Genomic DNA, 13,484 nt, shown 5'->3' with positions numbered 1-13,484 from the left:
CTCGGCATTTCAAACCAAAGCATTTCAAAATGCTCGTTTATCTTTCAGCCTCAAAAGAAGAGAAGTGAAACAAAATCTCATTCGTTCCCTCATAAGTTTTTCCTCTCTGCCTCCAACAAAGCAAAGTGCCCTGAGCTCCACTTGATCACTTTTTCTTTTCTTTCCCCTTTGGCTTACAACATTTCAATTAAAGAAACTGACACAAAACAGACCCAGATTCTCATATTTTATCTATTCCCAATCCCACCGCTCCATTAAAGAGCATTTAGAAGGCAGAGCAGCCAAAGGAACAGTGCATCCAACACAAAAAAGGATGGGGAAACACACCAACGAACAAGCAATGGCATAAACCAAAAAAAATCTACAATAAAAAGCTTAAAAGCAAAGTTTTCCCACAAAGGTCAGCTTAAGGAAAAAAAGAAATCGAAAGCTTTTTTCTTCACAAGGGGAAGAAAACCCCTGGCAAATGAGCCATGGGGCAGCACGAGTACCCTACTATCAAACTTGCGAGGAAGAACCAGATCCCGGGACCTGAGCGGACCAAACTCGGCCGCTCCGCACCGGCGCTTCTCTCCCACCTCGCACAGCCCCAGCAGCCGCTGGTGGGGCAGCGGGACCGGCCCGGGAGCGGGTCCGGCTGCGGGAACCAAAAACCCCGGCGGGAAGGGCCGGAGCGGGGCACGGGGACCCGCGGGGCCGGGGGACACGAACCCCGGCGGGAACCCCCGGGCGGGCGCGGGGCCGCTCCCGGCGGGGCGGAGAGGCCGAACAAAGCCCCGGCGCTCGCTCTGCGGGGCTCCCGGGCGCGTCCCTGCCCCGAGCACCGCGCGGTCCCGGGCAGCGCTCCCACAGCTTCGGGGGCTCCGCGGGGACCGAGCCCGGCACGGCCGGGCACAGCCCAGGGCGCCCCGAGGACCCCGGCCCGGCCCCTCCCCGGCCCAGCGGGGACACGGCCCCGGCACCCACCGAGCCTCGGGTGCGGGTCCGCGATACCCTCGGGACACCGGGAGCCCCGGAGGGGGGGGGGGGGTCAGCAAGCGGCGCCCCGGGGGCGGCCCTGCGCTCCACCCGCGGCGGGACCGCGGCGGTCGCGCCACCCCCGTCCCGTCCCGTCCCGGCGGGCCCGCGGGGAGCCGGGCGGGGAGCCGGGCGGGCGGGGCAGCCCCGGCGCTTACCTGAGGCAGGCCGGGCGCGGCGGCGGCGCGGGCTCGCGGCCCCTTCCGGCGGGCGGGCGGGCGGGGGCGGCCGCGGGCGCCGCGCTCTTAAAGCGGCCGCGCCGGGCCGGGGCCGCCGGGAGGCGTCGCTACGGCAACGGGACAGCGGGGCGGGAGCGCGGCGGGGCCGGGCCGGGCCCCCGTGTGCGCCCTGAGCGCCGGGGCTGTGCACCCGTCTGCCCTGCGCATCGGAGGCCCTTCGTGTCCCTGAGCTCCAGGGCTGTGCACCCGTGCGTGTCCCTGGTGCGTCAGAGTCCTTTAATGTCCCCCGGGCGCCGGGGCTGTGTGTCCATGTCCCTTGAGCATCCGAGTCCCGCCACATCTCCCGCGCGTCAGGGCTGTGCACTCATGCCCTTGCGCACCTTGTGGGACGGCTGTGTTCCCCCGTGCCTCCCAGCTCTTCCCTGTCCCCCTGTGTGCCCCCATGCCCTCCCGTGCCTCTCTTCCCTGTCCCCCTGTGTCCCTCCATGTCCTCCCGTGCCTCCCAGCCCTTCCCTGTCCCCCTGTGTGCCTCCATGTCCCCCCGTGCCTCTCTTCCCTGTCCCCCTGTGTCCCTCCATGCCCCCCTGTGCCTCCCAGCTCTTCCCTGTCCCCCTGTGTCCCTCCATGTCCCCCTGTGCCTCCCAGCTCTTCCCTGTCCCCCTGTGCCTCGCAGTCACTCTGCATCCCCTGTGCCTCGGGGCTGAACCGTGTTCCCCCGTGCCTCACGGTCCCTCCATGTGAGCCGGGTGATGCGCTTTAGTGGTTATGGGGTTATGGTGGTAGTGCTGGCTGGGCATTTGGATGGGATGAGCTTGAAGGTCTTTTCCAACTCTGATGATTCCATCTCCCCATGTGCCTCAGGGATGCTTGAGGAGCTGTGCCTCCATATGCCTTGGAGCTGAAACATGTCCCTGTGCTCCCATGTACCTCACATCCCTCTGTGTCCCCATGTGCCTCGTGGTCTCTCTGTGTCCCGTGTTTCTGAGGACCCTGCTGTGTCCCAGGTGTCTCTGGGCTGAGCCATGCCCCCCATACACCTCACTTTTTGAAGGTACAGTTTAAGAGCAGATAACGCTGAAGGACATTGCTTTGCTCCAGAAAGCAGAAATACCGGGTGTTTAGGTAATCCTGTGGTCGTAACAACCAAACTTTCTGTCTCTCACAAAGAATTTTAACTCCTTTTTTGCTATTTAAGTGTACACAAACCAGTTTTCAGTATCACGGCTTTTAGCTCTGCTAAGTGGCTCTCTGTTGCTACGAGGCGAAGAGAGGTACAGACCCTGCAATGTCTTCACTAGATTGCTCATTGATTTGTTGCATTCTTAGCATTTCCCCTGGCTTTTGTCTCCTTTCTAAGTCTTATTTACAGCAGCATTTTCAGCCTCCCCTTTCTCAGACAGCCAGTTGTGCAATGGAGTAGAGCAGCACACAATATTTAGGTGAGGCAAGGCAATGAAAAAGCACTTCAATATGTTCCCCATTACGCTCCTGAGACATCATCAGTCCAACGGAGAGGGAGCCAGGGGGTGAATAACATGCCTGAAGAAAGCAGCTGTGTTTATAATTCCCATGGCACGCCTCTGCAGGGTGCAGCTCTGGTGCCCTTGTGTTGCAGGAAGGGAAGCGGGGCCGGCTCCTACATTTGGTGGAGAGTCAAAAAGCTGCCACAGAGCTCTCTCTGCTAGTGAGGGTGTGAAAAATCTTCTTACATCTCCCTGGGAAAAAGTACTGAGCAGCTGCAGGTCCAGTCTGGACGGGCATGGAGGCAGTCAAGTGTTCATGTTGTAGGATTAGGGAAATATGGAGCAAGGTACCCCTTTAGGAGCATCTTTGGAGTGCTGCATAGAATCATACAATCATTAAGGGTGGAAAAGCCCTCCAAGATCAACCATTAACCCAGCATCACTGTGTTCACCACTAAACTATGTCCCCAAGTGCCACACCTACACGTTTTTATAACCGTTCCAGGGATGGTGACATCACCGTTTCTCTGGGCAGCCTGTTCAAATCCCTGATCATCCTTTCAGAGAAGAAGAAATTTTTCCTGGAATCCAGTCTAAGTAGATATTAGGATCTCCCAGTATGCCTGGTCCTATAGGACACACTAGGACACACCTTTAGTACCAAATTAAACCACTCCTGGGGACGCTGCTGGCTCAGAAATGTGATCACGAGTAACGACAATCTGCCAGAACAGCCCCTGCCTTTACCTCAGCTCGCCATCTCATGTTGTAGGAACAATAAACCCTCCCACTTACAGGACTCAGGTATGGGGGATGTTCTGTTTAAGGCATCTGTGTCTGTTCTGCTGGGTTATGCCCCAGCACGCTCGTTTATTTTGACAGATTCTGGTTTCCTACTGGCAGCATCCTCAGCAATGCCCTGTACCTGCGCCATGGCGATTTCAGACTCGGTGTCTGGAGCACTGCAGGCCACTGCTTGTGTGTCCTGCTCAGCTCCTGTCTCTGCTGCCCTCTCGTGATGCCTCTGGATGTGCTGGGCTTGGGGGAAGACCTTGCTTCCCCCATCGACTCTGAGAGATGTCAACACCAACACCGTTGTTAAAAGTTCTTTCTATTTCCAACAGAATTTATAATTCCTGAATTTTACAAAACTTCACGATCAGTTGTTCCTTGTGTTTGTGTGTCCTCCCCTACTTACCCCTCTGAAGGGCTCATCCTGGATCTTCACTCACAGAAGTTGTGTCCAAGCTGCTCCTTAATCCAGACAGTTCCTTGGCTGTACATGGGTTGTTATTTTTTTTTTCCAGTAGAAATCAAGCAGCTAAAATCCCGTAGAGGTTCAGTTTCATCTCCTTTTTTCTTGAGGCAAACAGGTCTCTGTGTTCACCATGGGCTGCAGCAACTCCCTGTTCCCCTCTGCCCTGGCCTGCAGTGCTGCACTTGGCTTTTCCACCCCTCCTCTGCAGTCACCACATGTGTCACCCAGCTTCCTCCCATCCCTGGGTCACACCTGGCTGCTGTGGGTCATTACAAAACAGCTGAGTTCTGGTTTTATCCAGACCTGAGGAAATAGCTGCTGTTCCCAAGAAAACACCTGCTTTCTGGGACACTCTGCCCAGCGAACTGCTGTGTGAGGCTCACCAGCTCTGTCATCATGTGGCACAGAATTAATTGGAATTAAGCCCCAGGCAAGTGTAAGAGATTGGCCAAGGAGACGGTGAAGTCTCCACACTTGGAGATTTTAAAGTTGGGCTGGACACAGCTCTGAGCAACCTGGCAGAAGTTTGAAGTTGTTCTGCAGAGTGGATGGTTGGACTGGAGACCTGGAGGGCAAAGCTTGGGCTGCACAGACATAACATGGTATTTTAGGGATGAACTTCATGGGGAAAGCCCTGATGTGTGAGAGACGTGAGTCTGGAGCGTTGGCATGGCTTGGAGAAGGGGTTTCAGGTGCCTTTTCCCAGGCAGCCTCTTCCCAGGAGACTGGGCTGGGAAAATCCCAGGAAGACTTACTCAGACTTTCCTCAGGATGCCTAAATTAGGGCAGCTGAATCCCAGCCTCAGGGGCTGTCTGATAAAACAGCCCAGGGAACTCAGTAAGATAAAATACCATCCGCTGGAAATCCTGCAGTCTGCATTTCCTGCAAGGAGCCCTGAGTGGCTCTTTACAGTAAGCCCTGAGGAGCAGAAGCAGCTCCTGAGCCAGATTTCCTCACTCCTGGCTCCCACAGCCTGCTCGTGTCCGGAGGGAGCTGCCCCACCCCGAGCTGCCCCTTGCTGTGCAGCCCCCACACATCATCGCTCTCACCAAAAACCCGACACCTGCACTGCTCTGCAGCTGGGGAAACCTCGTGTTTCATGCACAGAACCACCCAGTAACCCCCTGGCCAACACAGAAATGGTGGAACTGTGTGAGAAAGGACCACTGGTGGTTTCTAGTTCAACCACCCCTTGATCAACCCTTTTTCCCAACGTGTCCCATAGTTTTAGGGACCTCCCAACATTCTCCCAGAAGTTATCCCAGTGCTGGGTTCATCTGGTGCCCCATCTCCCCAGCTAGAGCCGTGGCATCTGCCCCAGGTTGATGGACCTCTCCCAGTGCTCACCACCAGCATGTCAATGCCCGGGTCATGCCTGGCTCCCACCCCACTATCCTTCCTCCCTGGACGGTTTCATTTCCCCAGGATGGCCAGCAAATCTTCGTTTTAAAATCTAAATTGCAAAACACGCTGTGGAAGTCGGGTCTCAGCAGTTTATTCTTACAGTGTTACCGAGGGGAGCTTTGCCCTCTTGTTACTGTGAGAGCTGAGCTACTTTGGTTTAACTTCAGAGAACTGACACGACACGCGAATACAGGCGCTGAAACAAGTCATGCAACAGTGACAAGCAGGTCAGCACAGCACAAACCCGGCCCAGGAGGGCGATTCTAATTCCTGCAAGCCTTTTGTTACAGCTCGTGGAAACCACAGCCTCTCATCACAGTCACGAACAAATCAGCAGGAAAAACTGCCCAGCTCTTGCTGCTGGGCTTTCATCAACGCTTCTTCTGGCCACTGCTGGCCCCGTGTCACCATCCAGAGTCCCGGTGTCCCCTTGGAGGGGTGCAGGAGTCCCCAGGCCACCCCTGCAGCCGCTGGTGCTCCGGCAGCCGATGCGCAGGGGCAGGGGCAGGAGCAGGGCAGCTCCTCAGAGCCAGCTCCGTGCTCGGCACGGGAGGAGCCGGCCCGGCAGCGCCTGCAGAAGGCGTGGGGATGGCTCTGGGCTTGCTGCGGCACATCAGCCGTGCTGTGCCCCAGAGCCCGGTGCCCCGCAGCTGCGGAGGAAATGATTGCTGCGTGTTCTCTGGAGCGGTTCCGTGCGAGCCCGGCAGCTCCGGGGGATGCTGCCGCACAGAGCAGCTTCTCACGGGGCTCTGCCCCCCAGCCAGGCTCTCCTGCTCAGGAGCCTCAATTAACACCTGGATGAGGATGATGCCAGCACAGAAGAGCAGCCACCGCTTGACTGGGTCTTTCTCTTGACGTGGCAAATATTTTCTCACGTGGGCTGGGTACAGCACCTTCCTGGCTTTCCTGCTTCGCTTTGTTGAGAGGCCTGAAGGTCTCCTGAGAGCCTGGGCAGCAAACATCGGCCTGGACAGATTTTCTGAATCGTTTTTCAGCAGATCTGTGCTGGAGAAAATGTTTTCTCTGGTGTAAGACAGCATGTCCTTAGCAGTCTGCAGGCGTAGCTCTGAAAGCTGGGAGAACTCTATGGAAATACCTCAAAGATGATTTTAGTTCAAAAAGCAGACCGCTGAAATAATATTAAGAAATATTAGTAATAACACCAGAGTTTTTATTCACTCTCATTAAAGCAAAAAATGCAGAGCCCCAGAGCTGAACTCTTGGAGTGATTTATGCGTCTTTCTGGGAAGCTCCTCTTTGATTTCTCCCCCTGCTCCTACCTGTGCTATAAATACTTACTTTGATGAGTGAAGTGATGATGGGAGGAGCTCATCCACCTCAGAAATCACTCTGGAATGTCCCTACCCCAGCACCCCATATCTGCCCAGTATCTGCCCACGGGCACTCGCTGCTAACAGCACGCTCCAAGTTTTCTCCTCCCCGGTTCTGTTCTCCTTTATTACCACTGTCTACCACAAGGCTTTGCCTCGAGACATTTCAGTGCTTTTGAGAGTGTATCCTTCATTGAAATTCACATATTTGCTATAAAGAACAGAATTTGAGGATGGCCGTGCTGTCCCCTGCCTTCCCATCCCATCCACCAGCGACTCTGGCCCTGAGCTGGAGGGATGGAGATGGGAGATCACAGTCTCTGTTATGATCCTGCGCAACCTCAGCACTCTGCCCCAGAAAAATGAGCAACCTCAGCACTTGCTCTGGCAAGCTCCATCTCAGATATGCCCAGAAAAGGAAAAAACCAGCATCATGTTCGAATTCTTTGTGCCTTATAATGACTAAACAGAGCCTGGAAGGGCTCAGTGCCCACAAACCTGCTGGAAAGGGCTCCAGCTCTCTCAGGTCTTTGTCATGAATTTTGAAGATTTAGCTGCAAACTTCACGTGTCTTGGTCATTGTGGGCCACCTCATGCCCTGAGCAGGTGGGAGTGAAAGATGGATCTCTGTAAAAGACCTTGGGCAGTCATCTCTGCACAGCTAATGTAAAAATCAAACAATAGAATCATAATGTTCTAGAATGCTTTGGCTTGGAAGGGACCTTAAAGTTCATCTGGTTTCAACCCTGCTGCCATGGGCAGGGACACTTTCCACCAGATCAGATAAATAGAACTTGATCACTCCTAAGTGTTTTTAGGCAGCCTTTAGCCACCACAAAGCAGCATAGGGCAAAAATTAAAAATTTAAAACTATCTTTTGACAATTTAAAAACTACTCTTTGACATCTCCTCTTGCCCTTTGGGCTCCCTAACCTTTCTTGCTTTCTGCTTCTTGGAAGACCAAAATGATGTTGGCTTCGAGCCACAAGGCATCAAACCCCTGTGCTCCCAGCACTGTAAATCACCACAGTGTCACCTGCTGTCACAACGGGAGAACTCTCACTCTTCAGGCTTATTCCTCTGCAAACTCAGGCAAAAATAAAATAACACGGTGACTGCAGTGCGTGGGTCCCCCTTGCAGGACTGTGCCAGCCAGCACATCCACGGTGATGGGGCAGTCATTCCACGTGGCAACGCTGCCATAGCTTGTGCAATCACCCCCAACCCCCAATCAAACCTGGGGCTGGAGCCCCTCACTCCCCTCAAGGCACTTCCTGCTGAAAAACCCTTCCTCAGGGCTCTCCCTCGTACTGCCCAGGTGAGTCCTTAAACAGCACCAGGGCTTAAAGACAGCACTTCAGTGGTCTTTGGTAATTTCCCACCCCCCTCCCCCGCAAGGCAAAGTCCAGAGGGCTGGGAGACAAACTGCTGCTTCCAAAATCCCCCCCTCCGTGGCAAAGCAGCTCCTAAGATGTACAGAATTGGCTCAAGCAGCCTCGTGGGTCACCATCTCTCAGGGAAGCTGGCTGGAGTGGGGTGGAATGGCTCATCCCTTAATTCTGATGGCGAACACTCAGTGACCACGGCCCAGTCACTGCCCACCACTGTCTGGACTGGTGAAATGCTGTCAGGCAACACCCAAGGCACATTAGTGGTTTAAAAGAAGCACACAATTAAGAAAGAACTCGTGTGGATTGCTGCTGCTTTGCCCTGCGGTGTCTGGGCCCTCAGAACCACCCTGGTCCCAACACCTGAGTGAGTCAGGCTGGGGATTGGTAACACCCTCCCAGACCATGGGGTTTCAGGCCAGGAGAGTGCCACAGACACTGACACAAATGGGCACCTGGGTGCTGGGTGGATGTTAAAGACAAAACCCAAAGATTTGGTGTTACATTCAACTGTCGCCTTTATTTCAATCAGGATCCTATCCACGGAGAGCAACAGATCAAATCAGCTTTTTCCAGCTGTCCCATCACTTGAGCTGTGTCACCCTGGTGCAGTTAACAGGCAGCTTCTGAAGCACAGGCACCCAGGGGTTGACTCCAGCTCTGGCACCAGAGGCATCACCTGCTGTTCATCACGTAGAGGTTTTCAGTGAAGTTCCACATCTCACCCCCCTAACCCCTCTCCCCAGCATTGCCCAACTCCCAGCTGGAGGGGGCAAGTGCAAACCCAGCCCCCGAAGGAGCCCCAGGAAGAGGAGGGGACCTGTAGGGACAAATCCAGTTCCTATTTCCAATCCCTGTTACCCATCATTGTCATGCCAGTGTAACACAGAGATGCATTTGTAACTCCCAGGTGAGCTTGTCCAAGCAGGTCACTGGATCCTCCTCAGGTGAGGAGATGAATCAGCACTGCAAGCAGCAGATCTTCTGCCCACCAGGTGCAAGGAGAAATAAAAATAGCTGTTGAGCTGGATCCAAAGAATTGAATTTCATCCACCCTTTCTAAGCCAGAGACTTCGGTTCACTTCCCTGACCACCAAAGGCAAAACCTGAGCCATGGATGCAGCAGGAGCAGCACTCAGAGCTGGAAGTGCCGGATGTTTGGCAGAAGGAAGCACCAAGGAGTGGCTTTTGCAGCTGGAGGTGACGGAGGCCACAGCACAGATGGAGCTGAGGACACCAGGTCACGTCAGGCTGAAGAGTTCTGCAACACTCAGCATTGTGTTGTGACCTCGAGCCACCCAGGAATCCAGGCCTGTTTGTGCTGCAGGGATCTGCAGGGAGGGGCAGAAATCCTCATTCCATCACCCGGAATGGCTGGAGCAAACCCAAGGCACACGAGCCCTGCTTCACTCGGAGACAGAAGCAACAACCTTGAAGCCAAGGACCAGCTTATCCTCGAAGGAAAAGCTCAGACCTGACTTTCCAAGGCCCCCACGGCACCCAGGGAGATGCAGGACCTCAGTGAAGGCAAAGCAAGCCCGTGACTCAGGGACCTTGATCCCACAGCAGGGTGTATGAAGTCATCTCAGGAAGAACTGGGCAGTTTGCTTGATATGTCAGGAAAAGCACAGGATTGCTTTCAGGTTGTGCCAGCTGAGAGGGCACACACTCCTTCAGTCACAGCTTTTCCAGGGCAACCTGGAAGCTGGGGATGGCTGGGTGGGAATGCAACACAAGATTCCCTGATTTCAGACAGTCACACCTGCAACTACTGCTGCATACAAATTGTGTTGGGTGGCTCAGAGAGTTTGAAAGGAAACCATTAATCCTGGGAATGTCTTTTTGCAGGATTTTGAAATTTTTTTAACTTCTTTTTTTTCTCAGGAGGACAGGCAAGATACCACATGGGTCTGGTTTGAGTGAGAGCATTTGGACAGTGAGGTACATTTGGGTAGGAGCAGGAGGGGGACAAAGGTACAGGTGATAAACAGAGGGTTTGGCTGCAATTAATGCTTCACATTCTTTCACATCTCACTTGCTGGCCACAAAAATGTCCACTCACCTCAGGGAAGGTTCTCCAGGTGGTCTTTTCCCAGGCCTGGGTTCCCAGACAGGCTTTTTTCAGGAGGCAGGGATGGGGAAATCCCAGCCAGACTTACTCAGGCTTCCTCAAGTTACCAAAATTAGGGCAGCTGAATCCCAGCCTGAGGGATCAACTGATAAGACATCACAGGAAGCACAAAACTCAGCATCCACGGCAGATCCTGGACTGTTTGTATCCTGCGTGGAGCTGTGAGTGGCTCTGTCCTGTGACCTCCACAGCTGGAGGAGGAGCAGGAGCTGATGTCACATCCCAAACTGCCCAGGAGACAGGGAGAGACCACCAGCTCCACATCTGTAACTGGACAATACCAGCCGTGCTGGGGAGGGCTGCTCCTTCTGCAGGCACTTCCTGGGGGATGGCTACAGGTCCCCTGAGGCAGCTCGAGATATAGACCCTAAAATAATACCTAATACATATCGATAAACTGAATTGATGAGGGGAAAGTGTCAAGGGAGGCTAAAGGCGTTTCCAGATTAGTTTGTTACATCATTAACTCTTCTGCACGTTCCAGTTTCAGTGCTGGCTGCTTCCCACATTCCTCTAACCCATCCCACCTGGAATTCAATCCATCTGGGCAGTGACTCGCTGATCTCATCACACTGCCCCAGGCCGGCAGTTTTCAGATGCAGCTGCCTGAAACTTTGCACCTAAATCCAAGTGGACTTTAGGAACTGAGGCAAATCCTTTACAGAGGAATGATGTTGAATTGGTGCAATCTCTGGCGGCTGAGCACTGCCAAGGAGAGCAGCTCTGTGCTGGGCAGGGGGAAGTTCCAGCCGGACCCTTGACAGGCACGAGGGGTGGCAGAGAACAGGCAAAACGGGACCTGCTGAGCCCCCTGAGCAGAGTCCTGTGTCTCTGCCTAAACCACAACTCTGCAGCCTCTCTGCTCAATCCACTTTGGTGCTGCACCGCCACAGCTCCAGCAATTTTCCCAAAGTTTTACATCAACCTCACCCTCCGGAGCCAACTCCACACCCTGCCCGAGGAAGGCTGGGAGAACCAAGCACCGCTGTCTCCCTTCTGCCCGTGTTTTGCATATTTGAAACCTCTTATCACGCTTCACCTGAAACTTCTCCCCGGGCTCCATCGCTCCCGTCCTGCGCTCCCCGTTCCCGGCAGGATGCTGGGGAGGCAAAGCACTGAGGTCTCCCTCCCTTCCTCCTTCCCCGAGAGGTGCCCAAATATGGCCACACTGCTCCAGCAGTGGCCCTGCATTACTTCATGCCTTGCATATGCAACACACCTACTCACACATTTCAGCGGGATGTCTGCCATTCTCGAGCCCCGGGCTGCTCTCCCTCCCGTGGAGTGTCAGTGCTGCGCTGCCCCCAGGCTTGTTTTCCTTTCAGCCCTTCACCCTCCCCATCCTGGAACGTGCATTTGCTCACTCCCACCCTCCTCTGCAGCACCTTCTTTCAGACCTTTCCTCCAATTTATGTTTCCCATCCCAGGCCTGTCTCCTGCAGTGCTTGGGTGCCTCTCAGCTCCCCTTCCCCTCCAAATTCCATGGGCAGACAAACTGTGTCTGTCTCTGTCTGACTCTGTTCTCCCACCATTTATGGAATATTTCATTTCCCCAGCTCTTTCCAGTTCATCCCAGTAACTACTGACAGCTATACTCTGAATATCCTGTAAGAGGAAGAAATTAGATACTATGGTCACAACTTCTTTTGAAAAATGTTGGATGTCATTTCTCCCAGCTCTTCAGGATGCTCACAGGTAATGCATTCACTCCTGTATTTGCCTGTCCCTCCTCCTCCTCCTTCACAAGGACAGGGGGTGCTCATTCTCCCTCCACCTTTCCAAGGCTCACCCATCACTGCATGGTCTCAAAAGCCATTGCAGACATTCCCTCTGCACCCTCGGAGGAATTGCAGCCCTAATATACCTGGGCTGTCCTTGCTCTTTTCTCCTCTGCTGCAGCCCTGATCCTCCCCTGCCATCACTGGGGTCAAAATCTGCTTTCCTGGTGGCACCTCACCCGTTTAGTGATGGCCACAGGAGTTGGGAAGAAAGCAACAAATCCCTTGTAGCGATTGGCAGCAGCTTTTCCTTGCCCTGAGCACAAGGACAGGTCACTGGGGTACGTGGAGATGGGATCCCCCTGCACCCCCTGCAAGCAGCACCTTCATTTGCCTCTCTCTGCAAACACTGTTCAGGTGCCCTGGGCCAACAGCACAGATCCTCTGTGAGCTTTGGGACAGCCAGAGGCACCAGGAGAGAGGACAGGGTCCTGCTGGGTGGGCACAGAGCAGTGGCAGCAGCCCCAGCAGCACTCAAGGAGCTCAGGGACCGGGCAAGCTGAGCGTGGCTGGGCTGATGCTGTGCTGTGTGACAGAGAGCTCTGCTCCAGTGTCATCACACCTTCCCATGGTGCAGGGAAGTCCATGGAGGACTCAGCCTGGCAGCCAGGCTGGCCCCACCAGCCAGCACCCACCTCTGGAGGCAGCTTCAGACAGACTGCTTCGATTAAGAGAGGCAGCTGGGATCAGGTCCTTTTTAGGAATATTTAAATCCAAAGCTCTTCTCCCTGAGGCAGCTGAAGTTATCCAGAGCTCCTGCAGAACGTGTAGGTGCAGCCTCCTGCCCCTGGCTGGAGCTGGGCCATGTCCATGGAGAAACACAGGGCACATCCCAGTCGTGCTCCCACAGCCCTGGTGCAGGAGTGCCCTGGGAGCCCCGGCCACAGCGCTCCTGCCCGGAGCTCTCCAAGCCCACAGGAGGTCACAAGCACTGTAAAACAAAACAAACCCCTCCCAACTCACACACAGGAGCAATCTGAGCTCCTGCCCGCGGGACCTGCTGTCCTGAACCCGGCCCTGGGAACGCTGCAGCACAGACTGGCCTGCGGGGTCACAGTCGGTGCTCTCAAGACATGAACTATTCCATATTCCCTTTTACCCTCCTCGTTCACTGCCCTGCTCTCGTGGGCAGTAACAGCACCCTCGCTGCAGAGCTGCCTGGAACCACCCTGCACTTTCCCCAGCGCAAATGCAAAAAGGGAATTCGGTCCAAACCCCGCTCTGGCTTTGGGATGCAGTTGCAGGGTGCAGAGTACCTGCAGGTGTCCCCACCAGCAGTGACAGGGAACAGCCGTCCCAGTGCTGCTGGAGCTGCTGAACCAGCGGGGTCAGTGCGTGCAGCAGGGTGGGAGCAGCCTGCCACAAATCACTGCTCCAAGCACAACAGGGAGGCGTCCCTGACTCAGGAAGAGCTTTTGCCAACTGAGGAAGCCTTTGGGGACAACCTGAAGAGCCATTTGAGCCGGGATTTGAGTCCTGCATCCTATCTTCTGGCAGGAAAAATCCTTTCCATAACCTGGAGGTTCCTGAGCTG

The 13,484-nt window shown here is 54.7% G+C and overlaps 1 protein-coding gene across 1 annotated transcript in view; it reads right to left on the bottom strand.

Annotated features, from left to right (window-relative positions):
• LOC138119578 (discoidin domain-containing receptor 2-like) overlaps window positions 1–1,226 on the bottom strand; it is a 52,051-nt gene extending 50,825 nt beyond the window's left edge. Inside the window, exon 1 of the mRNA XM_069031604.1 lies at window positions 1,176–1,226. The gene's annotated coding sequence lies outside the window, so the exon portion shown is untranslated. The remainder of the gene's footprint in view (window positions 1–1,175) is intronic.
• Between the last annotated feature and the right edge of the window lie 12,258 nt (window positions 1,227–13,484).

This window comes from Aphelocoma coerulescens, chromosome 17, assembly GCF_041296385.1.
Source record: "Aphelocoma coerulescens isolate FSJ_1873_10779 chromosome 17, UR_Acoe_1.0, whole genome shotgun sequence".
In the NCBI taxonomy this organism is placed as follows: domain Eukaryota; kingdom Metazoa; phylum Chordata; class Aves; order Passeriformes; family Corvidae; genus Aphelocoma; species Aphelocoma coerulescens.
Note: the sequence above shows the minus strand (reverse complement) of the source record. Positions and strands in the feature narration are given on the sequence as shown.